The following is an 18,933-nucleotide window of genomic DNA, read 5'->3' as shown; positions in this document are numbered from 1 at the left end:
GCACACATATACACACACAGCCCCCAGCCTGCCGAACCACGTCAACCAGGGAACTGTCCGGTAGGGTTTACAATTTCCTCCTTCCCCTAAATTAAAAGGTGCTGCTGTGAACGGCTGACCCTCCACACGGAGCGCTATTATCGTATAGAGAAGAGTAAATAAGACAGTAGCTTAATGAAATAACAGTTCATTTTCACTTAATGGAAGTCATCCCCCCCCCAGTGCTTCGCTATGGAAATAGGCCACCGTCATATTTTTATTTTGCCATTCTTCATAACCTTGTAACCCGCTTCCTGTTCCGGCTTTTAAGAGCTGTTTTTTTTTAAAGACCCTTCTGGGACTTTCTTTAGTACTTTCCTTGGTAGCATAATTACTCATCTATATCATACCCCTTAGAATGTTTGCAGGGTTGGAGATTCAGAAACTTCCTAATGAGATATGGTTAACGGTCTGTACCAGATGCCACAGTGTTTACACCTGGCTTAGCTGGCATAAATTATATTTAATTAGTCACCCCACAGAAGTAGATATTTGCGAATAGATTTAGTACCTAAAGCACAGTTTGCTTTTTATGTACAGTAGTCATAAATAAGAGTCTTTGAGAATTTTGTTTTTATCTTCATGCGTGTGGGCATTTTGCCTGCTTGTGTCTGTGCGCCGTGTAGGTACCATGTGCCCTGCAGGTGTGTCGGACCCCCTGAGACTGGGGTGACAGTTGGTTGCCGGAGTCCTTGACCACTAAGCCATAGCTCCAGCCCCGCAAGTAAGTTTTCTCAGTGGTATCTGTAGATTTTAAAACCTTGTCTGGGAGCTGGAGAGATAGGTAGTGAAGTAGTGCTTGCCATGTAAACATGAAGGACTTGAAATTGAATCCCCAAAACCCAAATAGAAGCGACCAGATAGATGTGTGCTATATACTCGTTATCCTGGCAGAGACAGGGAAACGCTGGGGCTCATTGGTCTGCAGGTCTAGCCTATTTGGTGAGCTCCGGTCTAATTAGAGACTCCGCCTTTGAAAAACAAGATGGATGGGGCTCAAGTCATGGCACCCAAGGCTGGCCTCTTGTGCACACACACACAGGCACACGCACACACGCGTCCCCTCCCCGACTCAGATATTCCCCCCTTCTGCATACACAAGAGCTTGCTTGTGGCGACAACGATGATTCTTGGGGACTTAAGTCATAGGCTGTGGGTGTGATTCTGCAGCACAGAGTTTGCCTGGCGTGAATGAGTAAGCCCCCAACTCTGTCCCCAGCGTCCCCTGAGCACAAGCCGGAAGGAAAGAAGAGATATTTACAGAAAGAGCTTTGTCCTGTCCAGATGCTCCGTGCAAAACAGCCACGAGGAACAGGAGATGGGAACTCTCCTGTATCGACGGAGAACAATCGCGTTATTGGTCTTTTTTATTTGTGGCTCGTAGAAGGTATCGACCAGTGACGGTCCGTAGCGTGTTGCTGTGTTCTTGCGTAGAGCGAGGTTTCCTTTTTTAGCCTAGAACCCTGTGGAGAGGTAGCCTGAACATTCCAACTGGGGACTTCATATTGCATTTCCCTTTTGAATCTTCCAGGCCACACTTGTTCTTTAGGAGGAAGTATCGTTTCTAGCAAAGAGCCTTGAGCATACCTTAGCAACTTGTCAAAGGCTTCTATGAGCCCTGCTATGGCAAGCTGACCCGTCACACTGTGATGAAAATATAACATGGGTTCTCTCCTGTGGCTGTCTATTGTGGTACATTCTCTCTCTCTCTCTCTCTCTCTCTCTCTCTCTCTCTCTCTCTCTCTCTCTCTCTCAGTCTCTCTACTATGGCTCGCTCTATCTAGTCTAGCTCTCTCTCTCTCCCCTGTGGCCTTCTTGGTTTGGTATTATCTCCAGGTTAGTACTGGTTTTGCGATTACGTCAGATTCCTGCATCTTATTCTACCCACCTGTGTCTCAGTGGGTCTCTGTTTCTCCCTGTCCCCCAGGACCACACCCTTCTCACGCCACCTGTGGTTACCCTCATTGCTCTGAGAAAGCAGGAACAAGAAAGCATGTTCCCTAAGGTGCTGCTGCCGACGTCGCAGCCCCACTTGTTCCCTGGTGAAGGTGCTCTTTCCCATGGGGAGAGCTCCCCTCTGTTCTGCACTCCCCTCAGAAACACCCCATTGTGCCAGCGAGGAAACAGCCGTGGGAAACACACGGTGACAGTCACCAGTATTGCTTCCATTTAGCGTGGCCTTTTATTGTGCCTGGAAATGACTACAAGCACTTAAATTGCACACAGGTACTTTTGTGGAAACAGAAACTCAATCGGGTTCTGGCAGGAAAGCCACACTTGAACCCTTGGCCCTCGCTCTTCCATTTTTGGGTCATTATATCCGACTAGCGGTTCCCTTTTAACACGTATTTTGCTTTTGTGAAAGTAGATAATCTGTGCCCTGATGAAATTATGAATCACAGGAGCAGCATCCTGATTAAAGATAAGGATTCCCCCTATGGTTGTGAAATATTTAGCTCCAGGGAGGAGTCTTGCTGATACTTCTTAGGTGTTTACGTGCAGACTCTTGTGTCGCTGACTGGTTTGATTCTGTACCACGACTGCATTCATGTTTGAACATAGTCGGTACTCATGAAGCAGCCCCATGGGTGGACAGGATGAGTGGTTTTTCTGTTTTATAGGGGTAGGGATGAGCAGAGGCGTAGTAGGCTTCAGTGACTTCTATAGGATCTTTCTGTGAGCAGAGGCTGAAGTTACACCCAGGCAAACGAGCTTCAGTGTCTTCTTCTGTTGTCGATGTTCCGTGTGAAAAAGGAGTTCTAGGGCCATCTTGGCCTCTAACTGGCTGAGGATAGCCTTGAACTCCTGATCTTCCAACCTGTGCCTTCCAAGTGCTGAGGTGCTGAGTACGTACCCACATTCTTAACCTCTGCACTGAACTTCCTAAATGATTCTCCGAAGAGAGAAGACAAGAATACCAACTAAACTGTAAGAATCAGAAAAACAGTTGAAAATGGTTCAGTAAGCCAGGAAGGGTTAAGATGCAGAGTTTATGTTTGGTCTGACTATCAACATGTTATTTTATATTGGAGAAGTTCTGTTGTATTTGACCCTTGCTATTTGAACATACTGCTAAATCAGATAAAATAAAGACAAAGACCTATTTACCCTAAGATTGGCTTTAAATTGCAAAAGACATGCGATTTCATCATGAGAATGATCCTTTTCCCCAAAACAGTGGCATTTGGAAGCGTTCAGACAGCAGAACTAACTGTCACATATGTGCCCTGCCAAACAAGTTCAATGTCATTGCTTCCAGTTAATCCCATCCCCATTAGTGGAGCAGTAAGCCTTTATTCTTGTTCTTAAATCGTGCAGAGTAAATTTTCTTCTGAGTATCCGTTTGCCATATACCATGGACTTAGCTGTCTGTCCTTCAGGGTGTCGTACAGGGTTTGGGACCATGTCCCTGACTGCAGGCATGAAGCATTTAACAAGCAGAGGTACTGGACAAGGGTTAGGCCAGCGGAAGAATGCGGGGTAAGAAATTCAAAGATGGGCATCTGCAAAGACTTACCAACCAGCCGCCATCATCATCATCATCATCATCTTTCTCCATCATCCAAAATGTGGAACAAGAAACCAGAGCCAGCACTGCAGAAAGGTCTGGTTGGTTTTGGAAGAGCCAGGTGGCCTGGGAGGAAAAAGAGTGAACCAAGGAAGCAGAACCATAGGAGATTGGCTGCTTCCTTGCCCCTGACTTCCTGGAGAGCAAAGGGGATCTGCCTTCCCTGGAGTGGGGGTGGGGAGGTTGGAGGGGTGGAGGGGCTCCTCCCTGTGTCCTCTTCACTTGCAGACTATGGGGCATCTGAGCTATTGCAGTGCCTTTGGGGATTTTTTTTTTAGTGCTTTTATGCACCTGAGGAACTGTGCACTGTTTTATTTATTTATTTATTTATTTATTTATTTATTTATTTATTTATTTATTTATTTATTTATTTATTTATTTATTTATTTATTTATTTATTTATTTATAAAACTGGTACCTAAAATCGCTGCCTGTTTGGCAGGTTTTCCAAGCAGGGTTTGCGATCATAATGAGTTCTTCCCCACCCCCTCTTTTTCTTCTCTGGTTAAGAGCAATATCCTTGCCATTCAGTATCCAAATATAGCAAGCAGTTATGAGAGAAGAATGTCCTTACACCAGGAAAAGAGTTGGCATCTTCGGTGATGTGAAATGTCCTATTTAGAAAACACGCTTAGAAGGGGAAGCTGCTGCAAGTCATCCTTGGAACCAGGTAGAATCAAATGAATAAACATGAAAGTAGAAGGGAACGTGTGGTCTGGTCAGACATCCTGCTCTCTCTAGTTCTACGAGTGTTTGCTGAGTTTTGCTTCAATTTCAGACATCACTTCTGTCACTTCGTTAGAATTCCAAGCTGAAGACTAGTTCTGGCCTCTAGTTGGGAGTGCAGACTTGGGTGAAAATTTTGGAGCTGATGTGTGTAATCCGAGCCCGTCAGTAATAGAAACAGGGGTTTTCTGCTTAAAATGTCATTTAAAATGAGCCTGGGGAGATGTTTCACTTGTAAAAGGGGTTACCGCACAAGTCTGATGATCTGAGGTCAATCCCCAGCACCCATGCAGGAGCTGGGCATGGAGACATGCCCCTGGCTCCAGCTCTGGGGAGGCAGAAAGAAGAATCCCTGGGGCTTACTAGCTACCAGGCTAGATGAGTCGGTACCATGTTCAGTGAGATGCTTTAGCTCAGGAAATAAGGTAGAGCAGTGGTTGAAGTGACATCTGGTCTCTGTGTGTGCACACACACACGCACATGAGCACACATGCATACACATACGTAGGCATGCATACACACAGAGAGAGAAAATATGAATGAATGAGAGCATTCAGTCAAGGGGGTGAATACAATTGCACTGTTAATTTCCCTTTATCTATGAAAAATATACTTTAATAGATGCTCCAACCATGGATAATGCCAATCCCTATGGACACTGATTCTTCTCTTCGATAAAATTCAGTTTATAAATTAGACATCATGAGAGATTATTAACAACAGTTAATAGCAAAAAAAATATTTTTAAGTAATTTTGTTTTACTATTTTGTGTGTATGGGTGTTTTATCTGCTTGTATGTCTGTACACCACATGCATACAGTGCTCCCAGATGCCAGCATAGGGCATCAAATCCCCTGGGACTGGAGTTATAAATGGTTATGGGCTGTCATGGGGTCTGGCCCAGGTCCCCTGGAAGAGCAACCAGTGCTCTTAACCTCTGAGCCATCCGTCCAGCCCCGCCTCCAAAAGAGCAATCTTCTGACATGCAGAAATAAGTTGTTCTCCCTCCCAGAATATCTTATTGTTCTGTGTGCGTCGTTCTTAGGATGTGAAGTGGCGTTGTCTCTTTGATGAGGGAAGGAGAGGAGAAGGTGGAGGCGCTGTGACGTAGCGTTAGGGTTCTGTCTGAGGGTGACGGGGACCCTGGTGCCGCAGTATCACCTGGTTAATCTAATAAACGAGATCCACAGCTAGCGAGTGATTGACGGTAGGGTGGCATTTGAAGCACAAAGGAATGCCTGGGACAAAGGAACGACTGGCATTCTCAGCCACCAGGGCAGGGCATTGCAAGATATGGTCGCCACACTCAGGGCGGCTTGATGGTCAAACTGTTATGGATTGTCTGCTGCTGGGAGTTTTGTTTTAAAATTTCTGGAATGTGGCTAACCATGAGTGAGTGAAACTGGGGCCAAAGAAGACGATGTCATCCGTGAGTTGTGGCTAGAGAGAGAGTAGAGAGAGCATGCAATGATACCGTGTCACCCGTTCCACTGCCGTTAGCATCCCATTCCTTCGGAGAGCTCGGCACCTCTATGACTTCCCACCAATCCCAGCCTGCCTCTATAGTTTTTTCCACGCACCTCATGTAAGTTAAGATGCATGACTCGCTTTCTAAAAGGCAGTCTGACAGTATGTTCTTTTCCCTTATTCCTTTAAATTAGGTTTATAGTCACAAGCATTTTATTTCCAGGCATTCAAGCTAATGAAAGAATTGAGGATTATGCAAAGGTGTTGGCCACAAAGATTGGCTAGAACACTGCTTACAAAATGGTAAATAGCAACTTGTTTAAACAAGATAATAGATTAGTTAAATAGTCATGTTTATCTATGTGTGCTATTTATATAGTACATATACTGTCTATGTTATACTATTATATATAATATACAAATGATATAGACACAATAGTGTAACACATATAGTATGTATGAGTAGTTTGAATGTAATTGGTCCCCCATAATATTATAGGGAGTGGCGCTATTAGGAGGTGTGTGTTTGTTGGAGTGGGTGTGGCCTTGTTGGAGGAAGTGTGTCACTGTGGGGGTGGGCTTTGAGGTTTCCTATGCTCAGATATCGCCCCGTGTCTCAGTTGACTTCCTGTTGCCTGCAAGATGTAAGACTCTCAGCTACTTCTCCAGCACCATGTCTGCCTGCTCCCCACCATGATGATAATGGACTGAACCTCTGAAGCTATAAACCAGCCACCCCAATGAAATGTTTTCATTTATAGGGTTGCCATGGTCACGGTGTCTTTTCACAGCGATAGAAACCCTAACTAAGATAGTGTACATCATATCCATACATATACCACGTTACTGTCATTTGAAAAAATGCTATTTAGGCACCATAGATATATAGCAGGTAAATAGCAGCAATGAAATGTTTTTAACGTCTTGTTGAAATAAAATGTTAAAAACCAAAGACGTACAGTGTAAACACATCTTCATACACGAATGTGCTTGTAAGACAGGAACACTGAGAGCTTTGTAAGTGATTCACTGGGTGGTAAGATTATTGGAATTTAAAATGTTCTTTTCTCTATCTGTGTCTTGATAATTTTTTAATTTGGTATTATTTTCTTAATAAGTAAAAGGTTATTGGCCGAAATGAAAAATAAATTAGCCAAACTTTGTAAAAAGGGACCAACTCCAAAATATCTAAGAAAGGATATAGGATGATTTTGAACTGAGTTAGTTGGTAAATTTTGTTTGTCTCTGAGATAATTATGTCACTCTGACACCCGGGCCAGTGGGCCACGTAAGAAAGATGGCCCTGCCTGGTAAATTCAAGTGTTGAATTTGGCCACTTTCGGACTCTCTCCCAGTTCTGAAACTGAACGGCGGTGGTGGTCAGAGGCCCTTTATCATTGCCTCTGTTGCTAGGATGGAGGAAAGACCATCAGCTGACACCCTGCCCTGTGGAATCCTCTCTCCCACCTCTTACCTCTGCTGTCCTAGTAAGCCACTGTTTTCTTATGTATTTTTCCTTTTCTTGTGTTACACTATGTAATTTCAGAGCAAATCTCATTTTGACAATCTCTGTATCCTCCGATGTATGATGTATCTTTGAGACTCCTGCCGAAAAAATCTTAAAGGCGTAGGCTTCCATTAGTCTCCAATTTTAAAAGCTCTCCTCTGGGCGCTAAATGTCAATTCAGAGAATTCCACATTTGTTATCATTTCTAACCTAACCAATAGAAATCTAAGCCATAATTTGAAACAGAGTGGTTCCTGCCTGGAGACAGTGGGCTCATAAATAGATGGCTTGATTTATTCCTATAATTTAAGAAGATATTAGGATTTTTTTAACACTTTTGGAACTATTCATTCAGTGTCTAAATTGAATATACAAGATCGGGCTAATGCATGTGTTCTTAGAGCTTGCATTTTTAATTGTAGATAGGATATTTTTAAATTGAATCATAATTTCAGTTGGCGCTACTGTGAAATAAACCAGGTTATTGTCTCGTGAAAGGTTTTACAAATCAAATACGTGTATGTTTAATTAGTCTAATTTATATACCTGTGAATATGTTACTCTTCTTATCTGTATGTGAAATACCAGCCTGCTGTCTGCAATAAGCATAGAAAATCTAACCCATGCAGGCACAGAGGAAGCCACTAACAGCAGCCTGTTAGTGTAAAAAAAAAAAAAAAAAAAAAAAACCTTAGTCTGTGGAGTAAAAGTATCCAGCAGAAGGCCTGCTTGCTTGTCCCTCCCTGGCGGTCAGCAGCGGTCAGTACAGAAACCATGAGGTGACGTCTTCCAGGAAACATCTTCAGTGAGAGTTGGCAGGGCTGTATCCTTCTTGACGTGACTTCCTTCTTGTTCCTTTCTGAGCCCTGCGTTGTTAGGAGGTGACTGAGCCGGCTTAAATGCCATCATCCAAGAGAAATGGGCAAGAAAGAGGAAGCTCATTTTCCTCACAATTTAAGCAGTTTTCTACGTGTTTGTTGCCTGATTACCCATTGGGGCTGCATTCACCCATAACCAAGACACATGGAGTGGTGAGCTTCCCTGGGTTGGGTTGCGAGGGCCCTGATTGCCGGTAACTTCACTGGATCTCCCAAAGGGCACGGTACTTCTTTGGCTAGTGGAAGTTATATGGATGGATGCTTTTACCAAGCCACAAATACCCTCTCACCAAGCTTGCCAGTTTCTTCAATTATTGTAGTCACTGGAAATCTAGTAAACTGATCGCTTGGTTTGCAAAGCTTCATAAACAGCGATCTGGACGTCGGATTCATTTGCAGTAAATTAAATGGAAAGCTGAAAGCTATACCATTAATCCAGACTAGATAGCAAACGCTCTCTCTTCTGGTTTTCCAAAGTCATGTCTTAAGAACACGCTGCAAAAATTTCCTTTCTTATTACCGCTCTGTGCATGCCTCTCCGAAAGGATCAAATCAAAAGTTAGCAAACAAACTCTTTCCAACTCCCAGCCACTGTATTTTCCAAGATAGCTTGCTGATGTAGCAGAGAACATCGCTTCTGAACATAAAGCTGTATAATGCGTTAGAGCTAAATGAAATTTAAAACGACGCGTGATAAACCCCGAAAAAGTAATGCTTCAAAATAGGAATGTCAGCAGGCTGCCTACTACGTAACCATAATAGTAGTGTTGAGCGTAGATGGATGAGCTGCAGGGGGTTGGCACAAATGTTGTCTTCCGTGGGGTATGGAGGATTATGCAAACGTGATTTTGACATGATTGCAGTCATGCCGGGACGTGGTGACCCGTGTTCAGATGGCCCTCAGGGTTAACTTTGGACAAGGCAGCATCTTGCAGATGCTTGAACTTTCAGGATGTCCCCCACTAGCCTTTCAGCACTGAGTCCGGTCGTGCTGATCCTTTGAAACCATGGGGAGAGTCCTCAGAGAGAGAACCGGGGCAGGAACTTCTTCAGCGGCCAGGGCTCATAGACCTGAGCTGAGGACAGCGGAGATGGGCTGGAGCAAGTCGGTGAAGGAGGAAGGCAGGGGCGTGAGGCTGCCGTGTGTGTGGCCTCAGCTGGACACTGTGACGTCACGTGTGGCCAGATCGCCGTGGCTCTTGGAAATGGGCACATGCAAGACTCTCATGGGAAGAGATACTTCATGCAGGTAACCGAGTTAAGTGCTTAAATCCGCCCCAAGTTTTTGATATGAGTCAATCAGTATTGTATCAGAGCTAATCCTAGGAGAGGAAAAGGATGTTGGCTCTCATTTTTTCCCTTGCTTCATTTTGGGGGAAAGTTAAAAACAGTAAGCGTGAAGAAGTTAAGTGGGGTAGCATTAGTCCTGAAAATGCTGTTGCCCAGGCTTCCTTCCCAGCCCTTTATTTAAAGCCCTCCCTACCTCCCTCCCTCCCTTCCCTCCCTCCCTACCCACCCTCCCTCCCTCCCTCCCTCCCTCCACATGGCTGAGCTTCAAGCCTGGTGGGTTCAGTTTTACTAGCAAATAAATCACTCATGTCCCACAGGGATGGAAACGGGTGGTTGGCTAGCTGCCCGGAGTAAACCAGAGCTCCTGCTTTCCTGGATTTCCTAGGGTTTGGGGCAGGGGGAGCACAGGCTGTCGTCCTCTTTGTATCCTTGTCTACAAACCCTTGTGCCTCTGTCTGTGTTCCCAAGCATGTTGGGTCAGGTCTAAGCTGTTTGGGGCTTGGGCTCTGGAAGGAAACAGGGACCCACCATCTGCACACTGCAGTCATGGCCTGGGCTGTGGTGTTACATTGTATTCATCTATCTGCTTGTTTGTTTACGAAATGTCAAGAATCTTGGCCTTCTCAGCCGCACAGGGGAAGGGTAAAGAAAATCTCAGCTCTCAGGCGCAAGGAGTTAGCAGCCATGAAGATAGCGTCATATGCTCAGGCCCTGCCAGGAGCCTTTGAGCGGGAAGAAGAAGCAATTGAATCCTCGCAAGCTTTGCTTTACCACCAGGAATTAACCTCACAGCATGGTTCATGATCACATTTATGGAAGAGTTTTGACTATGAAGCACGCCACTATGCAAGGGTGGAAATCAGTATTGTTTGTTTGTTTGTTTGTTTGGAGCCCAGCGTTTGGCAGGTGGGAGCAGCAAGCGTCCCCAGCGCCTGTGTTTTCAGACGCACCAACCAGCCACAGAAAACTGTCCTCCAAGTGTGTTCACACTGGGGACAAATGTTTGCTAAGTGACTAGACCACGTATGGGGGATGCCATGGCAGCCGCCACATGTTTGCCGTAGGAAGCATCCAAAGCAAAATAACTCCTCAAAATCCTGAGAATTAAAATTAAAGGAATTCGCACACATTTTATTTTGCCAAGAACTGAATTTTTTTTTCATGAAAAATACAAATGCACTAACTTGTCAGTAACTTTTCCCCAACACCTGATATATTTTTGTTCCTACCGCATTACTCCTGGCGTTCCGACTCGTGTAATTGTCACCAAAGGGATTCGTCTAATGCCGTATTCAGAGCTGATGGCTGATTTATATAGCTAAGGCTATGAAGGATGGGGCAGTAAAAATTTTATATTCGCCTCTCCCCACCCCCATAGTGAGGAGTTATTGATTGAGTCTTTGTTTTGATGCAACCCCAATTCTACCTTGAACTGACATAGCTAACAATGATGAGTACAGCAGTAATACAGACTTCAGCATAAAGTATTCTGTGTCTGGCTAGCCTTAGGTAGAGTCTGGCTAGCCTTAGGTAGTCTGGCTAGCCTTAGATGAGTCTGGCTAGCCTTAGGTAGAGTCTGGCTAGCCTTAGGTAGTCTGGCTAGCCTTAGGTAGTCTGGCTAGCCTTAGGTAGTCTGGCTAGCCTTAGGTAGTCTGGCTAGCCTTAGGTAGTCTGGCTAGCCTTAGGTAGAGTCTGGCTAGCCTTAGTTAGAGTCTGGCTAGCCTTAGATGAGTCTGGCTAGCCTTAGGTAGTCTAGCTAGCCTTAGGTAGAGTCTGGCTAACCTTAGGTAGAGTCTGGCTAGCCTAGGGGTTTGGTTATAAACCCCTGCCTCTTGGCACAATTTTTAAGAGTCTCGAAAAACCCTTTGCCATTTCTGTTTCATCCTTTCGACCGAGCACTGTATTCAGCTGATGACCACTTGTCTTTTCATGAATCCTGGTTATGTTATGTATCCTATGTGATCTATTTTTCTATTTTTTTCTTTATATATATAAATGCTTTGCTTGTATGTATGTGCATGCTCCATGTGCATACCTGGTGCCCATAGAGGCCAGAAGAGGGTATCACATCCCCGGGATCTGGAGTTACAGACAGTTGAGAGTTGGCAGTGTGAGGGCTGGGGACGGACCTGCCAATTAACCGCTATGTCCTCTCTCTGGGCTGGGCCGCTCTACAGTCTGTTCAGTCACCTTTCTGCCTTAAGCACTTCCCTATGTCAGTATATAGCTCAGTTTTGTACATATGTCCTTTAAGAAAGAACTAGAGACTAATGGGTTCTTGGGTCACACCTCTGGTTTATGTTCCGCTCGGGGGCAATGCCTCCTGGCATAGAACCGAAAGGGGCGCTTGCTTCATTTGTGATCCGAGTTTGTTCTCTTGTGTGAGCGGACTGACGATCTAAGGGGTGTAGAGAGGCCTGTACAGGAACACTTAACAGGAGTTATGCATTTTGTTTTTGTCAGGCAGTGGTGGCTCACATCCTCAAGCCCAGCACTCGGGAGACAGAGGGAGGCAGATCTCTGAGTTCGAGGCCAGCCTGGTCTACAAAGTGAGTCCTGATACAGCCAGAGCTATTACACAGAGAAATCCTGTCTCAAAGAAACAAAGCCAACAAACAAACAAACAAAAACAAAAACACATTTTGGTTTTGAAGCCACTGTGTAGGCAGCAAATGCTAAGAGATAAAGGAGAGACTTAAACAGTATCTTTCGCCCTGTTCTAATCATGATCCAAGACAGTTGGCTTAACCAGTCATCCCCCCCCCCCCCCCGGCCCCCGACCCCCACCACACACACTCTAATGATCCTGGCCTTGTACACAGGCATTTCAGGTTGTTCTTGGGAATCCCTTGCTTCTTAAAGAGCCATTGGCCTTAAATAGCTGGGTTTAATGATAGGGACCTGCGGTTTCTGTGCCACGAGGCCTGTTCCTACTATTCCCCGGGTTCCCACTACTCCCTGGGTGAGGAACGCATTCTGAATTCTGCCCCTTCACTGTTGACAACGGGAGCAGTCAGCTGCAGGGTACCCCGGTTCTGGCACACCTGCATTCAGGGCTCCTCTGCCCAGATTCTCCCTCTCCTGTTCTGCAGCCTGGTTGGCCAGGACAACAGAGGAGGTTAAATGGGTAATGAGTTCTGCTACTTTCCAAGTGGCTTCACAGCACAAAACCCTGCGTGTTTGAGGGGAAAATGAGAAGAAGGTGGGGTGGGGGTGGGGTGAACAAAAAGATACAGAAGCATCGCTGCCACCTAGGGAGCTTTCCCAGGTATTCTCAAAGCCACATTTGCAGGAGAATCTAAGTTCTGTGCACCACTCTCTAGAGCTGGGAGCATTCTTGTGCTAAGGATGCCCTTCCCAGTACCCTGAAGCACTGCTGTGCAATTGCAGCCGGCCCCTGTCAGCTCCTTCCCTGATCAAAGTGCAGAAGGTTTTTCCAAATATCTTAATTTCAGACTTTTCAACCTAGGGGAGCTGAGGGGTGGGGATGGAAAAGTCTGCTCTGGAAACCACATCTGAGAAGGGTTGTGGAAAGAGGAAACTTGGCCCCACTGAGACCTTGCTAATACAGCACAGTTGCTCCGTTGAAATGTGGGGTCTTGATTGCACGGATCAAGAGGAGCTCCCTTGTCTGTGCTCCAACGGATGGATTTGGTGAATCTTAGAGGCGCTAGCTTTGCTGCTAATCAAGGGCCAGAACCAGCCCACACACATCTGCCTTTCTCTCCTGTTGCTTGTTATGAAAGGAAGGAAAGAAGGAAGGAAGGGAGGAAGGAAGGAGGGAGGGAGGGAGGGAGGGAGGAAGGAAGGAAGGAAGGAAGGAAGGAAGGAAGGAAGGAAGGAAGGAAAAAGCCCTCAGCTTTTTAAATGAAGTCACTACTATTGTAGAAAGCAGGGACAAATGAACATGCATCACTAGTTTCACCCCCTATAAACCCTTTTCTGTCTTCCACCCACAGTAGATGTAGTGCGCCTCTCTTTTTCAGACTTTAAATATAGCCATATTTATCTTGTCATATCAGCTCTTAGAGAAAGAATTCTGTCTTGGTTGAGCTTATTCCTTGAAGTTAAAAAAAAAAAAGTGAGAAGGGCACTGGAGGTGTCTGCCATTCAGACCCGTTTCCGTTGTCCCTGAGAACGAAATACACAATTAGCTGTGCTGAAGAGTGACATTTGTACGTCCGGAGTAATCTCTCTAAAACAGAAATAGTCACCGTTGTTGAGGGCAACCTGCTTCTGCGGACAGCACGTTGCACAAGGCCTATGGCAAAGATACCCGGTCCATGTTCTCATGTCTTCTCGACGGGAGCTACGCTTTCTTGATGTCAGTAGAGGCTTCAGTGAAACTAATTATTTGCCAAGGGAGTTTCTTGTGAGAGCGCTTGCTTCACAAAGGCTTTTTGGAGCTGACTAAGCTTAACTAATCATGTGTGGTTATTTGCCTGTGCCCAGAATGTCGACAGTGTGACTCGTTAGCTCAGACCCTGTCGTCCCTGCCTTAGAGGAGCAGATACGTTGGCCAAAACCAAAAGTTCCCATGCAAGCCATGTTCTCGGTGGGAAAGTATTGTTGTCTCCTGCTTTTGTACAGTGGTGTGACTTTGACCTTTGTCTCAATTCCTTGACGTGATGTTGTAGGCCTTATATATTTCATTATCGCAGGTAAAGAGTTAGGAAATGCCCTGTCCAGCTCACTTAGACTTCGTTCTTGTGCCTCACAAGCCCTCACCAGAGCAAAAGCTGATTCCTGATTCCTGCCAAGACTTCTTGCTACTTTGCTGTCCTCCCTTTTGGGTGATGTTTGTAGAAAACGCACAGCTTTTGCTTCTGAGTGTGTTTTAAGGTGCTTTGGGGTATATGCAAGAGAACACTTAAATTCAAGAGGAAACAACCACACACGTGTTACGACTTGGCTGAAACTCCCCAAGCCAGCTTCTACCAACAAAGGCACACCTTTGACGTCTTGCCGGGCTTGTGTTTCGTAGCTAAACATGACATTTAGGAAATGTCAACTTGGAATGACTTTTTAAAACACTGCAGTAATGTCTGGCTGGCTATTCAGACAATCTCCGACTTATAAGAATTGGACAAACAAGTCCCGTAGATGCAAGAAAAGGCTGCCCACCTCCTCCCTCTCTGCCTTTCATCTTCTTCTCTACTTTCCTCTCTCGCTGTGGCACCTTCAGGGCCGGCCCTTAGGCACGGCTGTTATAACCCTGGTGGGGAGAGTCGGCCCTTCTTAGAAACGCGAGGATTCTAAGGCCAAGAAGCCGCTGAGTTAGGGGTGACCCCAGAATTGGGTTCTGCGTTGGACCAGGTTTGGACTGCCAGGATTTAGTTTTCTAATGTGTTAGAAATTATTTTAAATGTACTTCTCTTTGATTCGTTTGGACTTAAAAATAACTCTTTAAAAATAAAGATCAGGTGTTTATGAAAGAGAAAAAGGAAAAAAAATCCCCTTTTCATTGATGTGTTCGTTGATGAAATGGGTCATGCTAGTGGCCACATCTGTGCACACAGACACAAGCGTGTTCACGCATGGGTACATATGTTCAGCAGTTTATATTGCATTGCTTATGAGTGGTTTCCACACAAGCATTTGGTCTTTGTGTAGTGACTTTACCAATGATGGAGCCGGGACTCCAAGAGCTTGAAATATTTGAATTTGTGAAAGCAAGGCTGGGGGCTCCAGGTTTAAGTTATGAACTGTGTTCTGCTTCCGTCCTCTGCTGCATGGTGCGGCCCCGCGAGCCTTTAAACAGGGAAGCAAACACACGTGCAGACCACTGGCAGACAGAATATAACTCAGAGATTCTCAGGCCGTCTCCAGTCTTAGTATTGGGCTATTTTATAAGATCCCTGTTTCTGGAAGATTGAAAATTCGATGAGTCTTAGGCAGAGTTCTTTCAGACTGAGAATTACCTATTCAATACACTGACCCTTGTTGTTAAGATTGGCACCTTGGGGCTAGGGAGACAGATCGGCATGATTTACTGAGTTCAAATCCCTGGCACCCACATAAAAGCTGATGAGAGTCCTACATGCCTGTGAATCCAGCATAGGGGGTGGACTGGGAAGATGGGGACTGGGATATCGTGGGAGTTCCCTGGCCAGCAAGTGTAGCCAACCAGTGAGCTGCAGCTTAGTGAGAGACTGTACCTCGAGGGAATAAGGTGGCCAGGGGTAGAGGAGTGGACCCAGTGTCCCTCTGGCTTCCGCATGTGTATGAATGGGAAATACTACCCACGCGTGTGAATGCACGCGCGCACACACACACACACACACACACACACACACGTTCCCATTCTACATTCCTACTTATAGACTGAGCCCACACTAACGGTGTATTTATGCCATGGTTTGGAATGACTCACCCCAGCATACTCTTCTTGGTAAGTGAGCGGGTTTTTTTTTTTATCTGTAATATTTTATTGGAATTCGGTACCAGAAAGTAAAGCTCATTAAATGTTTGCATGTGGTAACCTTTCTGAAAGTCTAGATAGCACAGTTGTGAAAGTGATAAACGCATGGCAAAGCCCATCACAGAGAGCACATTACCTGGGTCTATCTAAGGAGCCGTAATGGTGCGGCGTAGATTGTCCCGCTGGCCGTCAACAATGGGAACATTATAACAGAGGAACGAGGACCATTTTCTGAGATAGAAAAGCCTCATAGCCGGGCGGTGGTGGCGCACGCCTTTAATCCCAGCACTCGGGAGGCAGAGGCAGGCGGATCTCTGTGAGTTCGAGACCAGCCTGGTCTACAAGAGCTAGTTCCAGGACAGGCTCCAAAGCCACAGAGAAACCCTGTCTTGAAAAAGAAAAATAAAAAAAGAAAAGCCTCACATTTAGCATAAAGCCAGAAGTAAAAATGGTTTCAAGGAAAAAAAAAAGAGGTGTTAGGAATTGTACGTGTTTAGCTTAGAAGGAGGGGGGAGAAAACCAAGCAATCACGATGTTTCCATTCTTTGGCGCTATGATGTCATGATCTAAATGAGATACAGGGAAGGAAATGGAATTATTTGTATGAAATACAATGAAATTACAAATGAACAATGACTTTGTCATCAAATGACGTAACAGGAAAAAATCTGAGAACTGCTTGATAAAGCATTGACGAAGCCTTAACAACCATGAAAGTAACATTCTTTAGGATCCAGGAGAAGTTAACAAGATGATGGAAACTATTGTGTCATCATCCGACTTCACAGATACCTGATTTCATGAGTTCCATCTTAATTTGGGGTTGAGCCTTTCCTGGAGGTCTGACCCGCCTCTCTGGAGAGACCGTTGTGGTCCAAATGGTGCCTCATGGGTGGTAGTCATAGAGACTGTTGTGGTCCAAAGGGTGCATCGTGGGTGGTAGCCGTAGGATCAAGCTACGGGTTCTGCTGCAGTCCTTCATATACCTGGCTAGCGGGAGATGAAACCAAACCCAGTGACGTTAAAAGCTGCCCTGCCAGCTGAACACTGGCAGAAGTCCCAAGGCCCAGGCTCTCAGCTCCGCCCGAGACATGCAAGGGTTATGAAAACCAATGACGTCTGCCTTTAAAAATAAAAATAAAAAAAAAAAAGACCCGAAGAAAAAGCAGTTATACAACTCAAGTGATTGTTTTGTTATTCATGTTAAATGCTGTTTTCTTACTCTAAACAAGATCCCAAAAGCCAACCTAGACCAGATTCCCCTTTCCAAACTCTAATTCTTCCCGGCTGGGCGGTAACGCACAGTTGTGGTTTATCCAGTGAGAACCAAGAAGCTGTTGTCATTTGGCATCCAGCAAAAACAGCCACTAGGTTTAGATCTGTTTGCATTCAACCAGACCGTCAGAATGCTCCCTGTGAAGTGGCGCTGGGTTCTGAAGTCTCTGGTTATTTTAGAGCTGTACACCCAGGCTGTACACCTACCTCCTCGTGTATTGGCGATGTCATCCTGAGAGATGACAAGGTTAATCAGCTGGGCTTAGGAGCCGAAAGCACCCAAACACGCGGTTGCTTGACCGCTGAGACAAAAACAAGCCTGGCCTCAGTTGGAGCAGTTTTGCTGTTAGTCACCAAGCACCCTATGTGCGGAAAGCCCCCCTGAACCAACTGAAGGAATAGATGGTGTGGTCTGAATTAAATAATATGTACCTCCAACTGAAGCTGTGCAGAGAGCCCGAAGACCAGATGGCAGCTATATTTGCTGCAGGACTCTATTTAAGAAATAAGCTTTGTGCCGTTTTTGGTCATCTCCTACCATCTTCGGAGACCATTTTCAGAATAAGTCATTGAAGAGTCTAGAACACAGCTTTCCAAAACTGAACTGCTCAGGCAAGGTCCATTGTATGGCTGTGCATGCAATCGGGGTCTCTCTATGGAAAGGCCTGGGATTCCTTTTCCTCCGGCACTGTTAAAGACACAATCCTCCTGTCCCACCTCACACTCACCCAGGCACAGATAAACCTCATCCTGTGAAAATCCCGTCACGGTTACAGAGGAAGGGTCTGAGGGAACAGGCACGCACACTTACTGTTGGTCTCTGTCTAGGGGTTGACTAGAATATCTGCTTACACTCAGAAGCCAAGCGCACGTCCGCAACACACATACAAAAAGGGGGAGTGCTCCCCGCTTCCAAGGCAGAACAGCCTTGAAGTTGCTTCTTCCGGAAAACCTTGACAATTTATCTCATCTCCCACGTGAAAGGCTTGATCTTTGGACAATAGGGCAAACTCTAAGCTTGAAGTAACACAGAGAAACAGCAGCTCACCCTGGGATCGCTTACCGTAGAAAACCAGGCTGGAAGCTTCCAGAAATGACTCCGGATTGTGATTTTCCACTAACGGCAGGATCCTCTGGGATCTTAGGTTGCCTCTCTGGATCTTGCTGGTTGGCCACGGCCTTTGTTCCTTCTGGTGGGTTCTCATTTCACTCCTCATCAACGCTGCTTTCCCTGGTAGACTTCTGAGCTATTCTAGTCAAATCCGAACCTTTCCATCCACAACACATAGTGCTTTCGGTCTGATCTTTAGACAATATCGACAGGATTCTGTTTTTCACTTTAAATGTCCAGTGACCCTCTGCTATCCGATAGCAAACCAAGTCCCGATTTCTGTGTTTCGGTTTCATAGTACAGGGTGGGAACCGACTTCCACGCCCTCTTCCAGCCACTGGCTTTGTTTCCTGTGTTCTGCAGCATGCTAGTGCCCAGGGCAGTGTGATAGACACCAAGCCCCACCCCACTTCTGTCATAAGTCTGCTCTTGCACAAGGTGCCTCAAGCTGACACCCAGAGGGCGTCTGCTGGGACACCCTCCTCCTATTCCTTCTAGCCCTGTGAGTCCTGCCCGTTACTGACTCGGGTCCCGCATTCTAGTTCAAAACATGTGTCTAAGCCGGGCGGTGGTGGCGCACGCCTTTAATCCCAGCACTCGGGAGGCAGAGGCAGGCGGATCTCTGTGAGTTCGAGACCAGCCTGGTCTAC

General features: G+C 45.8%; 1 protein-coding gene across 6 annotated transcripts in view; it reads left to right on the top strand.

Annotated features, from left to right (window-relative positions):
• Spats2l (spermatogenesis associated serine rich 2 like) overlaps positions 1 to 18,933 on the top strand; it is a 156,178-nt gene that overhangs the window by 32,707 nt on the left and 104,538 nt on the right. The gene's annotated exons all lie outside the window — the stretch shown is intronic.

This window comes from Microtus ochrogaster, unplaced genomic scaffold (assembly GCF_000317375.1).
Source record: "Microtus ochrogaster isolate Prairie Vole_2 unplaced genomic scaffold, MicOch1.0 UNK8, whole genome shotgun sequence".
NCBI lineage: Eukaryota > Metazoa > Chordata > Mammalia > Rodentia > Cricetidae > Microtus > Microtus ochrogaster.
This window is presented reverse-complemented; position numbering and strand designations above follow the sequence as displayed.